General features: G+C 44.7%; 1 long non-coding RNA gene across 1 annotated transcript; it reads right to left on the bottom strand.

Moving 5' to 3' along the window:
• Positions 1-8,128: 8,128 nt before the first annotated feature.
• On the bottom strand, positions 8,129-11,425 carry LOC118501030. Its single transcript, XR_004903596.1, has 2 exons — positions 11,040-11,425; positions 8,129-9,543 (listed from the first exon to the last, which is right to left on the bottom strand). It is a non-coding gene; the product is annotated as an uncharacterized LOC118501030 (long non-coding RNA).
• Positions 11,426-15,217: the final 3,792 nt, after the last annotated feature.

Raw genomic sequence — 15,217 nt, 5'->3', positions numbered from 1 at the left:
GGGGGCTGCATGGGCTAGGATGGTATAGAGGATGTGGCTTGCATGTGAGTGTGGCACATCACGATGGGGTCGCCCCATTTGTCTTATTGGGCAAAGGCTGCAGAGCAGGGATTGCGGCTGCCCAAGGTAGAAACCCTGGGGCCCTCCGTGAGTTTACAGATCAGTGCAAGTAACGGCCATTTAGGGAACACCTGTTAAGCAGCTGTTTAGGAATGTAATCCCATTTAATTCTGTTTTTCTATTTGGAAGAAATTTGAATGGAGTCTATGCGTTAGACAGTGGTGATTTATCATGCTAATTTCCTGAACCCAATGGGAGTTTTGGGGTTATATGGGAGAAAGCTCCTGCCTGTAGGAAATACACAGCAAAGTGCTGGGGATGACATGGCCTGTCATCAGCACTTTACTCTCAAGTTACTGGGGGGAGGGAGGGCATGTCCTTTCTACTCTTCTTGTCCCTTTCCTGTAAACTTGAGATTTCAAAAGATACAGAGTGAATGTATATGATTTCCCACGTGGAATCTAGTGAACAACACAAAAAGATGAACAAAACAGAAACCCAGGCATGGGCATGTGGAAGAGACTGACAGCTGTCAGAGCGGAGATGGAACTGGATGGAAGAAGGTGAAGGAATCAGCCAGAGGACATACATGCATGACCCACAGACACCGGCAACGGGGCAGCCATGGCCAGAGGGAAGGGGGTGGGGTGGGCCGGAAGCTGGAGAACGGGGACATCTGTAATAGTGTCAGCAATGACTAAAAATAAAGAAAAAAATTGCACTAGTCCTTACTCAGTAAATGAGCTGTGCCGCTCTCACTATTTTTCTGTCTTCTGTAGCAATTCATATTACACAGTAATTACGGTTCCTTGAAAGAAGAGGAACTCAGCCATAAAGTCCTCTGGGCTTGAGCATTTTGGAGAAGACAGCATCTTTGACTTCCACATAAATTCTGCCATGTTCACAGGTCTGGTCAGGTTTTCTCTTCCTTGCACGAATTTTGTCATTTTATTTTTCTATCTATGTATCTGTTTCCCCTACTTTTTAAAATTTATTGATATACAGTTTTAATAATACAAGCGTATTATTTTTAACTCTGTGTGTGATCATTTCTTCCTTTACTCTGTATTTTTTTATGTCTTCTCACTTGTCTTCTTGACAAATCTTGTTCATCTCTTCTATTAGTTTTTCTTGTTCTAATTGTTTTCCACTTCATATTTCTTTATCTGTATTCTTTCATTTTTGAAAATTTCTTTGAGTTAGTTATATTACAGTGCTTATTTTCACCGTTTTCTGTTGATGTTTGCTGTTGATATTTTAACCTCTTTCTGTAATGACTGCTTTACTTGTACCCCTTGCCTTTATGGCACAATTTCATTATTTTCAGTTTTAAGTTTTTCTCATTCCTATACAGATCTGTTTGTAGTCAATGGCTCAAAGATAATGTTTTAATTTCCAGATCTATGGAAGTATATTGTTAGCTCTTTAACACTCATTTAGAGCTTACTTTCAGTAACTGCATGATGATCAGAAAATGTGGTCTGCCCCATACCAGTTACTTAGAATTCCTTGGGACTGCTTTGTGGCTTAGTGTCTGGCCATTTTTTAAGTATATATATCCATTAGATCAAATTGTTCATTGTGTCCAAGTGTTCTATATACTTACTGACGTTTTCATCAGCTGTATCAGTTACAGAAACTGATTTTTGTCAGCTTCTTATAAGCCTGCCAGGTTTTTCTTTATATATTTTGAATGTAAGTTATAAAGTATATAAAGATTTCAAATTTCTCCCTGATGAATTTACCATTTTATCAATTTATCATAACCTGCTTCCTGTCCAGAAAAATTTTGCCTTCACATCTTATTTTGCCTGGTATTGATTTAACCTCACCAACTTTCATGTCGTTGGCATTTGCCTTGGTTTATCACTTTCTATCACTTTACCTTCCAACCTTCTGTGTCCTTACATTTAGATTGAAGAAGCCAGTCAAGTCCTCAATTTATCGATCCGTCATTGGAGATATGAGAGCATTAAGGATATGAGAACAAAAAAAAAGTAAGTACCATTGAACTACCAAGATGTATTTTCTCATAGCAACCCAGACTTTTTTCCTTACCTATCATAGTGTGCAAGTATATGTCTTTCTGTGACTACTTGGTGTCTGTGTCTCCTACAACATCGGGTTTCATAGAATCAACACGGAGCACCTTGCTTTTCCTTCACGAGTCTTAAATGAAAGTTTGAAGGAGCAGATGCACGACTGCACTGGTGGTGTCTGCAGCCCTGGGAGTGGGTGGGAGTACGGGGAACACCTGAGCAGAGCGGAGGGTTAACAGCCTCTTTCAGAGCCACGCCTGTGGCATTTGTCTGTGCGACTCTTCCCTCCTTTGTCCCTCCTTTCCCACAGTGCTTTGCACAGGGGAACAATACAAAAGTAAAGTGAACATTATGCTAAGTGAAATAGGACAGACAAAAACAAATCCCATGCGATTTCACTCACAGGTGGAATCTAATGAACAAACGGCACTAACAAGCAAAATAGGAACAGACTGACAGATGAGAGCAGGGTGACAGCTGTTGGGGGAGTGGTGGTGAGGGGGCACAGGGACTGAGCAAAAAGAGAAAGGATTCGTGGACACTGTCTAGTGTGGTGACTGCAGGGAAGGGGGTGTATACGGGGGTTAAATGGTCATGGAAAAAAAATTAGGTAAAATTAACCCTGTTTCACCCAACCAACCTAAGATCCAGAGCATATAATTACCATTTAGAATGTTCTTTTCGGTGAAACCATTACCATAGAAGACAGACGTGGGGCAGACCTCTTAATCTCTTGGTGCCTCGTTGCTTTCCCCATCTTGTAGGAGAAACAGATATTATTCAATAAATACATAAAATACAGCAGTTTCCATTGTCCCTTCAAGGAAGCTGCGTAGGATCTCTCCTCCGAATAATCCATTTTAACATTAATCTTCTCAAGTTCTCATTCAGTTTAATAAATCATTTCCAATTGCATAATGCACGCCATGCCATGTGCTGTGTATTCATGGGTAAGAATATTTTCCCTCCAGTTGCCATATCCCCCAATGTCCTGAAGTCAGGTCCATGGTTTTCTACATCTCTGCCACCCACTGCCTAGAACTTAGCCCTAAATAAATGAACATTTATGACTTGTTAGGTTGTTTTCAACCAGTTTTCTGTCTTGTTGGGTTCTTAGGTGCCACGAGGAGGCAGCACAGCCCTAGCGATGTGCTCACTCCGTGTGCCTGTGTTTGCACAGTCATCCAGCCGCTCCCTAAGGGAAGATGTCTTTCCTGCTTGGATGCCGTTAAACCTCACCGTTGTTTTCAAATGGGTCCTCAGTGTTAACGAGGAAGTGGGGGATAAGAACTGCCACATACTTGTGGCAGAAATGTGCATTGGGACAATCTGAAAACCGCATGTCTGAGGCCTTAAAAGCATTTTTTATCCTTTCCTCTGACAATCCCCTTTCCCACAGCCACTCTTCCACCCCCAGTAATTTCAATTTCTGTTAAGGAAATTACTGTGGCTGTCGGCAAAGATCTTACAATAGGGCTATTTAGTGCAGCATTTCTTATAACAATATAAACTAGACATAATGTAAATGTCCAACTATGAGGGATTCAGATCATGTCAGGGATGACTGTGTGGCTGTCACCAGCAGTGTTGTGGAGACGAAGGACTGTGGTAAGTACCAACGGCCATCGCTAAGGGTTCACATCGCTGGTGATGAAGGGGAAGAGCTGCTAATCTTAGCAGTGTCTAAAAATGTCAAGGCGGGTAAAATGTAAAATGTATTTAAAGTATGGCCATCAGTAGTCAAACAGATATGTGTAAGCCTCTGGCAAGTGTGGGAAAAATACAATTTTAAGTAATATGGATGCACATCGGCTTTGGCAACATAGCATTACCTTAAATCTCACAGTGATTTTAAGCCTTTTTTATCCACCATTATCAAGGATTGAATAGTTCCATATAACTAACTTTCTAGATTTCTGGACTTTATTTCCTTTAGGAACCAAATCTTTATTTTAAGTAGTTTTAGATAGCATTTCTATTAAATGTATTGTATTTTCATGCATTTCCTGTCTTCCAAAGTGGTTGAACTTTTACTGGATAATTCAAGGTTTCATTGTGAATTTCCATCGCAGTACAGTGGTGTGGGAGGCCACTCTGCGTGGCGTGGGCCCAGCTCCCACTGGGAGATGCACAGGACCCACGCCCACGGATAGGTTCTCCCGTGGGGAATCAGGCCTGCAATGTACCTAGGCCCCTTGAGTCTGCTTTTTGCTAAAACTCCCTCACCCTGAATTAAGGACATTTACTGCAAAGCAACTTCCTAAAATCCATGCTAAACCTTCCAAGGATGAGTGTAACCGGTTCAACCACTTTTGCCTTTTCATTTGCAAATATCCCTCCTCTGTGATGTCATGAGCAGCATTGGCTCCTTTGTTTTCTGTATAAGGTAACCACCTAAAACAAGCCTGTGCATAGTTAATGAGGACCTTAAAAGCTCATTGGAGGGAGGGCCAAGGCTTTTGCTCCCCATGAGAGAAAAGCCATGCTGTCCCTTTTCCTCCACCGGACTCGGTAGTCTGCGTGAAAGTTTCATTTCATCCATGAATGACTCGGCCCCCACGAGCTGGGGTCTGCATCACAGTGGAGGCCAAGGAGGGCACTCAGCCTAATACCAAATGGACCCAGCAAGGTAAAATGTTAGAGTTCTTGTATCTGCTGTTTATTGTTTTACTATTGTCACAATACAAGGTACCATGTCTGCATCTAGCTACCGTCTCTACCTTTAGGAAACACATTTCCATGACTCTCTCAAGCTCTTAATATCTCACTGGTTATGCCAAGAATGCAAAGCTCTAACCACTTCTTATCTGGGACATTTCTCAAGGTTCCTCTCTGCAAACACAACCTTGAAGGATTCAGGGACCTCTGCTCCCAGACCAAGGCTGCTGGAAAGAGGGAGCTTTCCCAGACCCAGTGTTCCTCTCCTGTATCACCACCCGCTGTGTTTGCAGTACAGCCGGGACCAGCTGCATCGCCCGGTGGGACCGGGGCTCGAGGAACCAATCAATGCAAACATGCTGATACTCGAGCTACTGTTTTTGCTGTGAGCATTAGCTTTTGAGTCCGGCTTGGGGAGTCTCATGTCTTCTGTAAGCATCCATGACACTGTGGCAAGCTTACTTGTTAGCTTATCGTTGGGTGAAATCCCAGACCCCCCAAGGTTCTTGAAGTCTACTTCCCAATTTGGGATTCCATTTATACTTTTAGCAAGCATGTATAAATTATGTATGCAACTGGTAAGGTCCTGGGGAACCTAAGATTAACGGTAGTTGCAAGCTCCCTTCAAAAGCTCTGCGTAGTGAGGAATGCAGACATCAAAACAGATCTTTGTAACAAAACGCAATCAATATTAATGGCATATCTAGGTTTCCTACACACTTAAGCCCGGTAATAGTCCATCATCAAGCCAACCAGAGTAAGAAGCCTTCCTAATACCTGAAACATCAAATAGAATCTTCAGAAAGGCTTTTCTCCAGTAGTGGGAATTAATTTATCCTAGACTAAAGGCTACTCTGGACTCACCTAAACAAAGCTTTAAAACAAACCTTGAAAATATCTAATTCATTTCAAGTAACTTAACTGCAAAATAATGCCCAAAGATATTTAAAGAAATATAACAAAATCCAGCAGCCATTAGTGACCAGAAGCCAATGAAAAATCAGTTATGCAAGAAGGCAAATAATAATAATAATTATTATTATTATTATTGTTGAATGGTGAATGGAAATATTTTATATTTTTACTGTGTTGGTGATTTTACCACTGTATCCATTTGTCAGTGTTTATTGGATTACACACTTAAAATTGGTGAATTTTATTATATGTGAATTATACGTCAATGAAACTGACAAAAAATAAAAATAGAACCTTTTAAACATTCAAAAATTATACAGAACAAGACTAATGAAAGAGAAAAAGCAATATATCCATATTTCTAAGAAATAAGTTTCAGAGATCAAGAAAGAGAAGGAGAGGCACATAAAAATGTTATTGGAAAAGGCGCTCTGAACTCCAGATGAGACTGAAGGAGCGGACTCCCGTCCAACGACCAGAGTGAATGGGGTGACCCTGCGTGTACTCAGAGCTGTGCCCAGCTCTTCTGAGATATGGTTCATATGTCGTAGAGTCCATCCAGTTGAAGTGTACAACTCAATCGTGTTTAGTGTACTCACGGAATTGTCAAGCCACCACCAAAATGTGATTCTAGAACATTTTTATCAAAAAGAAATGTTTTTACCAAAAAGAGACTCTGAACCCAGGGACCATCACATCCCAGAGTCCTGATCCCACCCCAGGCCTAGGCGGCCACTGCTCTGCCTTGTGTGTCTATAGATTTGCCACGTATAGACATATCCTGTAAATGGAATCACATAGTATGTGCTTTTTGGTGCCTGGCTTCTTTAATTTTTTAAGATTTTTAAAAGGTTTATATTAATATTTTTAATACTAATATATTAAAATCTGAGTATTTTTAAGATTTATCTGTTGAGACATATATGGTAGAGCCTCTATTGCTCCTTGGCTACAAATCCGTAGAGCATGTTGCTGAATACTGTAGGCAGTTATAACACCATGGTATTTGTGTATCTATATATAGCTAAACACAGAAAGGGCACAGTACAAATACACAAATACAGCTTAAAGATTTTTTTAAAATGGTTCACCTGTATAGGGCGCTTCCCATAAGTGAGCTTGCAGACCTGGAAGCTGCTCTGGGCTAGTGGGTGAGAGTGCTGTGTGAACCTGAGGACCTAGGACGTCACTGGCCCCTGCTGGAGCCTCCGTAAACGCCGTCCCTGCCTCCTTCCGACAACGGGGTCAGAAATGGAGCATCAGAGCCGCCCGTGCTGCTCCATGAGCAGGGGTGTGGGCCAGATGGGTCCGAAGCACCAAGGAGACACTGGGCGGCGCAGGTGTTGATGACCATGACAGAGATGGTCAGGAGGGAGGGAGAGCTGGTCTGAGGACCAGCAGGAACAATCAATGAGGATGGAGTGGTAAAGGAGCACAGGGGGTCGTCCCAGCGATGTGGGTTGGGCTATGGTGTGTTGGAGCAGTGAGCAGATTAGGAGAAGTTTGTGGCATTCATTTTCATAAAAAAGGGTGCTTGATATGGAGAGCATTAGGACCGAGGACTCAATATTTTGACTCTGAAACTTTGTTTTCCATTCCATGACCCCATCCGGCACAAAGGTCTCTTTCTGGCATTGAATCGATGGAATAAATAAAACAAATCAATGTTTCACCTCATGACAACCTGAAAATATTTCCAACCTACAAGGACAGGCTAGCTCCACACTACCTCAGAAACTGTTTATTAATATTCCTGTAATATTTATTACAGTGGTTCCCGTGGACCTGCATCTTTGTACAAGGTCCTAGGCTCTCAACAAAGACTGCACAGCAGTGTCTCTGACGACCGTCAGGCTAGATCTGGGAGGGCGGAGCACCTTCAGTGTGCATAGCACTGGGGGGTCAAGCTCCTCCTCGTGCTGAGCCAGGTCGGAGGCCAGCTGATTGGGATGTAACCCGTGCGCTCAGCACTGAGGTGCTGTCAGTGAGGGGGCATCTGTGGCGAAGCCCTGCAGAGACTGCTCCCGTCGGAGAAAAACGAATTCCTCCTGAGCCAAAACTCCTTCCATTTCTTACAGGGGATTCAGCTCCATTATAATCTTATGGGACCACCATGATGTATGTGGTCCACAGCTGTGTGCACAGGTCGGTCTCCGTGACTTTAGCCATCCAAAAATGTCAGTAGTGCCAAGGTTGAGAACCTGTTCTGAAGCAATGATGTCCAAATCTGGCTAGCTTTTTATCAAAAAAAAAAAATCACCTGTCCAGCCCTGGCTCAGCTGGTTGGGACATCGTCTCATACACCAAAAGGTTGTGGGTTCGATTCCTGGTCTGAGCACATACCTAGGTTGCAGATTCGATCCCCAGTCCAGGTGCATATGGTCCCTGCTCTGGGCGCCTATGGGAGGCAATCTCTCCCTTGTATATCAATGCTTTTGGGTGAGGATTAAAAAAAATTAAATAAAGAATCACCTGTCCAGCTTTAAAAAAAAAAATCGAAATGCCTGAGTCCTACTTCAGAGATCCTGAGTTAGGAAGTATGAAGAGAATCCAGGCATCTGTGTTGTTCAGAAGCTTTCCACATGGTTTTTATGCTACACCAGATTTAAGAACTGTGAAAGCAGACCGACTTTCAGCTCCTAATTCAGGAGAAAATCAGCTGGCAAACATTAGCAGTCCTCCCAGAGCAGATTAATGGCTCCAAGGTGCTACCTCTTCTGTTTATTTTCCCCAAATACCTATTTCTCAATTAATGGGGTCATTAAGCACTTAAGACATGCATTAATTTCCAGCCTCCCCCCCTTTTTTTTACTTCTTTCATTCTGCATAAATCCAGTTTGCAAATGATTATACCTTGTTCAGTATTACACACTTTCTGTTTCTGCGCAGAACAAATGACCTAGAAAATGTTTGGCAGCTGTCTCTGTGCACCGGTGTTCACTGGAAGTAGCTGAGCACACAGGTGCACCAGCCCTGTAAGCGCGCAGTGCGGCATGTCCTATCATCGGCGACTCTTTGCTCCCAGCTCACTCACTACCTGGAAGTGGAATTCATCCTAAGTGTTTTGAAATGGTCCACTTTGAGGTCACTGTAGTTCTGCTGAATTTGGAAAAGTGTACAAGTGAATGAATTCTAGCGTTAAGACATTTTTCTTTCCGCTTTTCATCACTCTCATAAATTGCAAAAACAACACAGCCCCTGCTCTTAAGCAACCTAAAAATAGTAAAACGTAGCCATTGGAAGGAGACACAAACATGAGGAACTACAGGAAGAGGCCTTATGTATTCTCAGAGGACACACATTTGACATCGATAGCTTTGCCCTCATTCGTGCCTACCTCACGCTGGACCCACCATATTGCGTGCTGGAGATAAGTAGACACGACCCCTCTACTCGTGGAATTCTGTTTCCTGGAGACTGGTCAGTCAGTTAACAGTTATTCACCGTGTGCATATTGTGTTGCAAGCACAGAAACAAGCAGTAGTGATTCAGAGCGATCAGTATTAAGATAGGGAAGGACATGATCCAATTAATCACTGTCTGGAGTTTTATCACACTGAACTCTCCTCTCTAAGCACAGATATTTCTCTGACATCATTTACAAGGCCAGGACTACAGGGCACTAACTCACCCTTAGCAATAATTCAATCCTGGCATTGAGTTTAACAGCAGCTACTTAGTAATACGTTGTAATCACCTAGTGGATCGCCGGTGGTGAAGTCTTATCGGTAAAGAATCGCAACGAGAATCACTGACATAATCTTTGGTTTGGTCGTACCTCCAAGGAGGCTTTCTGATAGAACTAGGTATGGACTCTGGTCTTGAAATCTAGCAGCTCTGTCCCTGGTGAGATTACTCAGGAATGTGTTCACTCTTCAGGGTGTGGCGAAGTAGGTCTACAGTCTTCTGTATGGAAAATAATACCACAATTAACAAATAATACTACAAGGATAAACCTGTTTTGCCCCACCTTACCATGTTAATAAATCTAACAAGAAAATCTGCATTATCATATCAATTGGTGCCTAATATTTATTTCTGAACTGGAAGTGGCTTTGGATAATGTTATTATATTTCAAAAGAATCTCTCCATTGGCTAACTCCGTCCACATTTTCCAGATAATTGGAAGCACTCTGCATTGCGCCCAAAGGCAGGCTGAAAATCCTCGGCCCGGCCTCCACAACACCCCACCCCACCCCACCGCCGGAAACCCGCTGCAGGACGGCGAGCGAGAACACACAGCCGGCGAAGGCAAGGGCCCGTCCTTGGCATCCCTGAGCCCCTGGGACCTCTCCGGAGGAATAATGGACCTGTGGACACGGTCGATGAGAAAAGATAAAAGGATAACAAGATTCCAACATCCAGTAGAATTTCGTGATGAGTCAGGCTGGTCAGACCGTGGATGAAAGTGCTAAGCCACTTTTAGGGCCTGGAGCTCTCTACGTAGCCCCCAGCTACTGCCCAGTCTTCTATTTTTTTTTTTTTTTAGCTCATCCAACTCAGATAACTTTAGAGGAAGTGAATGTATTTGTAGGGTTTTAGCTATGAAGCGAGACTTGATACTGAAAGTAATCACCAGGTTATGCGGCTTAAGCAGGTACTGTCCGGGGGAATCCCTGAAGTGCGCAGAAGATGGGGAAGGGGAAATGGCGAGTAACAAGGGAGGTAAAACTTTGTATAACGTAAGCCCCCCTCCCCCGCCACAAAATTATCTAAAGCAATTATGCTTTTACCTTCCAGGACAAATAATGCTGCATGAAGTTATACAGCTTGTCTAGGTGGTCAGGCAGAGATCTGTTAAGAATTACATAAAGAGCCTGGCTGGCGTAGCCCAGTGGATTGAGTGCGGGCTTCGAATCAAAGTGTTGCAGGTTCGATTCCCAGTCAGGGTACGTGCCTGAGTTGCAGGCCATGACCCCCAGCAACCGCACATTAATGTTTCTCTATCTCTCTCTATCTTCCTCCCTTCCCTCTCTAAAAATAAATAAATAAAAATCTTTAAAAAAAGAATTACATAAAGACAAGTAAAGGCTCAGTGTGGAAGACGGGAAAGAACTGGCTTTTTAAAGGAAAAATGTGTAGGGAGGAATGCTAATTCAGTAACTCCTTCAGGAGACTCGGCAGGGGACCCTGGGGTGAAAATGTCACGGGTCTATACCTGACCCATTTCCGACCCCCTCCCCCTCCCCGAGGAGACAGATGAGTAAGTATATAAAGCCTTTGTGAGAAGAACCGAGCCCTTTGGAACAGTTCCGGGAAGAATCTAATTTATTTGGAGGGCAAGTGTCACCTCCAAGATGAGATCCATCAACTGAACTTGGCATTTCTTATAACTAGACACAGGGGCAGCCCTCCCTGGCGCTCACCGTCTGGCTGCGTGAGGTGTGCCTCCTCTGTGTTCTGACAGCACCCTGGACACACGCTCCATGTAACAGGTCAATTGTTTCTTTAAGAGTCTTATCTCCTATCTGTTTTCCCCATTAGACAGTGAACTTCTCAAGAACCCAGGCGCTGTGAGCACGCGTGTGGCTTTCAGTTTTCAAGCGACTCTTAACCAGGGACTCTAAGACAGGCCTACGTTCCCTTCTCTGGTGGATAGTGTTTCGTTTTCGGGTGTTCCACAGGCCAGCTGGCTCCTTTCCAGATTAGGTAATGCAAAGGTTGGCCCCACAGTTGAACTCTGCCGCAAATCCTCAAGGTGGGTCAGACCGTACTGTAACACCGAGTCCCGCTGGGTCTGGGGCTGGACTGCACACGGATGCCCTACCCACCATGGCTCCCTGGAGCGGGTTCCGCGCCACAGCACTGCCTCCCATCCAGGGCATTGTCAGTGGGGCCCCAAGGGGCCTTGGCTGTTGTGTCAATCATGCTCACGTGAGATGCTGAGGACACACCCTGCTCAGAGCTGGCTTTGGGCCCTGAGAGGATTCAAGCGGCACCCCTGCTCCCTGTCGTCAGGGGAGGGGCGGGCGTGGGGGGGCGGGGCAGCACAGCTACCGCAGATTCTGGTTTGGGTCCCAGACCAGGTGCTTAGACCCAGATATGGAATCAGGACTTGTATTATGTTCCTTGCAGGCTTTAGATATCACACCTATTCCTAGATCTTGCCTTTTTTAAAAAAAATCCTCATTCTCTTTTTCCCAGTAGAGCGTTTCAGTTGCAACATGACAATGGATTCTCTGGGTAAGAAATATGTCTTCACCAGACCTTCGGGTTATGATCTGTCCATTGATACCACTTCAGTAAAACGACAGACACAGTTTCTTTTTCCAGAGCTGCCTGTGTCAGTGCAGACACTCTATCAGTTTGAAAAAAGAGAGAAATAAAGTCCCCAGAGCCCCCCCCCCCACCCCCGCGCCCAAGCTCTGGCCTGTAGGAGCCGGTCATTATCTCCAGATGAGTGGGATGACCTTCCTGGGGCTCCGCCTACCTGTGTTGCCAAGGCTCCTGGGCCTAGAGACCAGCAGAGAGAAATGCACTGTTCTTTATTTCAGGAACACACAGGGGACTTTGGAGTGAAGAAATCGCATTTGTTGAAACCTTTGCCCAGAGTTGTAAACCTAGGTGCCGCGTGGCAGGGATGCCTCTGACTGCTGCACAAAGAACAAAGAGCACATTAGTGAGTCACACAGAGGAAAACACCGAAGATGCAGAAGCCAGGGGAGGGTTAATCCTCTCCCCCTCCCCTCTCCTCCAGGCGGGCCACCTGCCTTCCTCCAGCTCCTCAAGTACAGATTTCTTGGAGCATTTCGGCTCCAAATCTGGGATTTTTAATACAATAGAACTAATACCAAAATCATCCCCCAGACGCAACCCTAGAGATGCATGTTAGTGATGATGAGTTCAGATCCTTCACGGAGTCGTAAACCTCACTGTGGCCCGCAGCCCGGAAACCGGGTTTCACTTCCAGGTGGAGGTGAGGGAGGGACCTGCGATCCCACGTCACAAAGCCCCTCGGAGTCCCCCCAGCGCCCGCCGCACCTGGCAGCTTCTTCCAGACATTTATGGGATCCATACATATAATCCACTTCCACTGAGGAAAACCTGCCCCGTTATGTGAAACTACTGAAAAAGGGGAACCCTGTCATAATCCCACCACACTTTGTTCACCAAGTTCTTTGGGGATTAAAAATAAAACTAACGTGTTAAATTTTACAGAATAAAAAGGGGAAGTATGGATCTTTTCTTTTGATGTTTAAATCTAAAATTTTTGCCACTTACTACATAAAACATCAAAGCACACTCGGACAGGGACCCTATTTGAGAGGGTATGTTACCCTCTCAATAGGGGGTGAGAACGGCGACACCAGCCAGCCTCCCCAGGAGCTCGAACAGCATGACCTTGCCCATGAAGATCCAGGCAGGGCCGAGAAAACTCAATGGGCCTAACTGGCCAGATCCTGCCACCGCCACTCGCAGGCGACAGCCCACAATCAGTGGAGAGATTCCAGAGGTATGTGATATTATCCCTGAGTTCTCATTCAGGCCATTGGATTTCAGAAAAAGCACCCTAGAGTGGGTCAAACAGAGTGATGGTGGTTTGCAGGTCCGTGTGGATCTACACTGGTTAACGTGCCGATGGAAGTTTCCAGCTGCCCTGCGGAAGTGAACAGGCAGATCTTTGGAGGGTGGTTTTCAACATTACGTGAAATTATTGAGGCTCAGAAGGAAGTTAAGTTGAGGATCCGCTAAACACTAAGCTAGGTTCTGTCAGCCTGCACTCTGTGTATTTACTGAAATAATACCTGGTTCAGAGTCATCGTAAGTTGTTCTGTAAACTCCGCAGACCCTATGGGACACCTGAAGGCGAGTCTGCTTACAGATAGTGGCTCCCTAGACCTGGGGTTAATGGGAACACCCCTGCCTTTTTCCACCTGCTTACCATTGCATTCCTCATTGTCCACCGCAAATGTAAAAGAAAAATGATTGGCACCGCTTCCGGCTTCAGTCTCACTCGGCATTGCATCGTGACCGGGAGCTGAAGGGGACCGACACTGAGTGCTGACCCCTGCTCTGCATTGTCTGCTCTGAGGTTCCAGAGACTAAATCGCCTGCATCAGGAGGAGAGAGCGATCGCTGCTCCAGGTCAGCAGTGCCGGCCTGTCGGGACAGCTGGGCTTTGCTGCACTGACCGTCCCTCTCTCAACCCAGTTTGTCACCCATCATTTACGGAGTAGGAGCTAAGGGCCATTGACAAAGGGACTTCGAAGGATGGGAAAGAAAAGAAAAAGGATGTCGATGAGAGGCTGTACTTCTGCCTCTTTTCCTTGATGACGTGTTTGTTTCATTTCAGGTGCATGTGACACTAACTCATCACCACTGTTGTTTGCATAACACGTCACCTTAATTTTCCAGCCAGCATTTTGTTGATTACGAGAATACATTTTCCTTAATTTCAGCATTCTCCTAAGAAGATCTTTAAATTGCGTGGAATGCAGGCTGCAGTTCCAAAGGTTTATTAGTGAGCTCTCTAAGAACAGTGAGGTGGGAAGTTCTGAATCTGCCTTCTGCACAGTGAGGAAACCGAAACACAGGGATAGGAAACCCACGAAGGGGGCTGAATTAGTCTCACGTGCAAGGTCACGGAAAGAGGTGCAGTTACAGTTCTGCAGGAGAGGGGAGGGACTGCTTAGCATGAGTGAAATCACAGGGCGTCAGAATAACAATAAAAAGGGGTAAAATTAAAATTAAAATATGCATACATATTTAAAATATCCAACTGTCGGAGCAAATTATCATGGAAATTTTAAGATATTTTGAACTAATAATAAAAATATGATTTCTCATAAGTTGTAAGATGTAGTTCAAGGTCATGCTTGGAGATAAATGTATGTGAGTAAATACAGAAGAAGAAACATAAATAAATAAATACCGCCCCCCCACCCTGGAATGCTGATCTAAGGCAAATAAATCACTGACTAGTGGCAGCATCTAGACACTTACTTAGCCAGGCAATTTTCTTTCCCACTCACTATCTTCCTTTCAGCTTCCTATCTGAAACCAGGTACCACGTCCCTTTCTTATGCTCCAGCGCTGACAACCCACAAAGGTTGGACATTAAAATCGTCCCCTTTAACTTCAGGCCAGAATGGCAACGCCTTCAGATCTCCCTGGGAAGCAGAGGAGAACCAAATCAACAGTGGTGGAGCCTGCTAACTGCTCCAGATGTGGCTCAGGACGTGGGGCCGCCTCTGTCCTCTTCCCTGAGGGTATGAAACGGAACTAAGGAGGGGAAGCTGCATTCTCCAGGGACCAAGGATGAAGGGGTCAAGAAACAAGAGCCATCCCCGAACACCAAGGAACAGCTCTCTTGAGTAACACAAATCCACGTGGTAGAATACTTGTTCTAGAATTAGAGAACTCAAAGAAACTCTGTGAAGTCATTCGTGTATTTCCTGTTTTCAGATACTTCACAAGGATTAATGGAATTACTTCCTGTGCCCACAGGCAGGTACTGGGAAGAAATTCAACCCAGAGCATTTTCAGGACTTGAATTCTCTCAAAATATCCTTTGGTAATCTTTTCCAATGTTTCACCAACGTCA

Source organism: Phyllostomus discolor, chromosome 6 (assembly GCF_004126475.2).
Source record: "Phyllostomus discolor isolate MPI-MPIP mPhyDis1 chromosome 6, mPhyDis1.pri.v3, whole genome shotgun sequence".
NCBI classification, from domain to species: domain Eukaryota; kingdom Metazoa; phylum Chordata; class Mammalia; order Chiroptera; family Phyllostomidae; genus Phyllostomus; species Phyllostomus discolor.
This window is presented reverse-complemented; position numbering and strand designations above follow the sequence as displayed.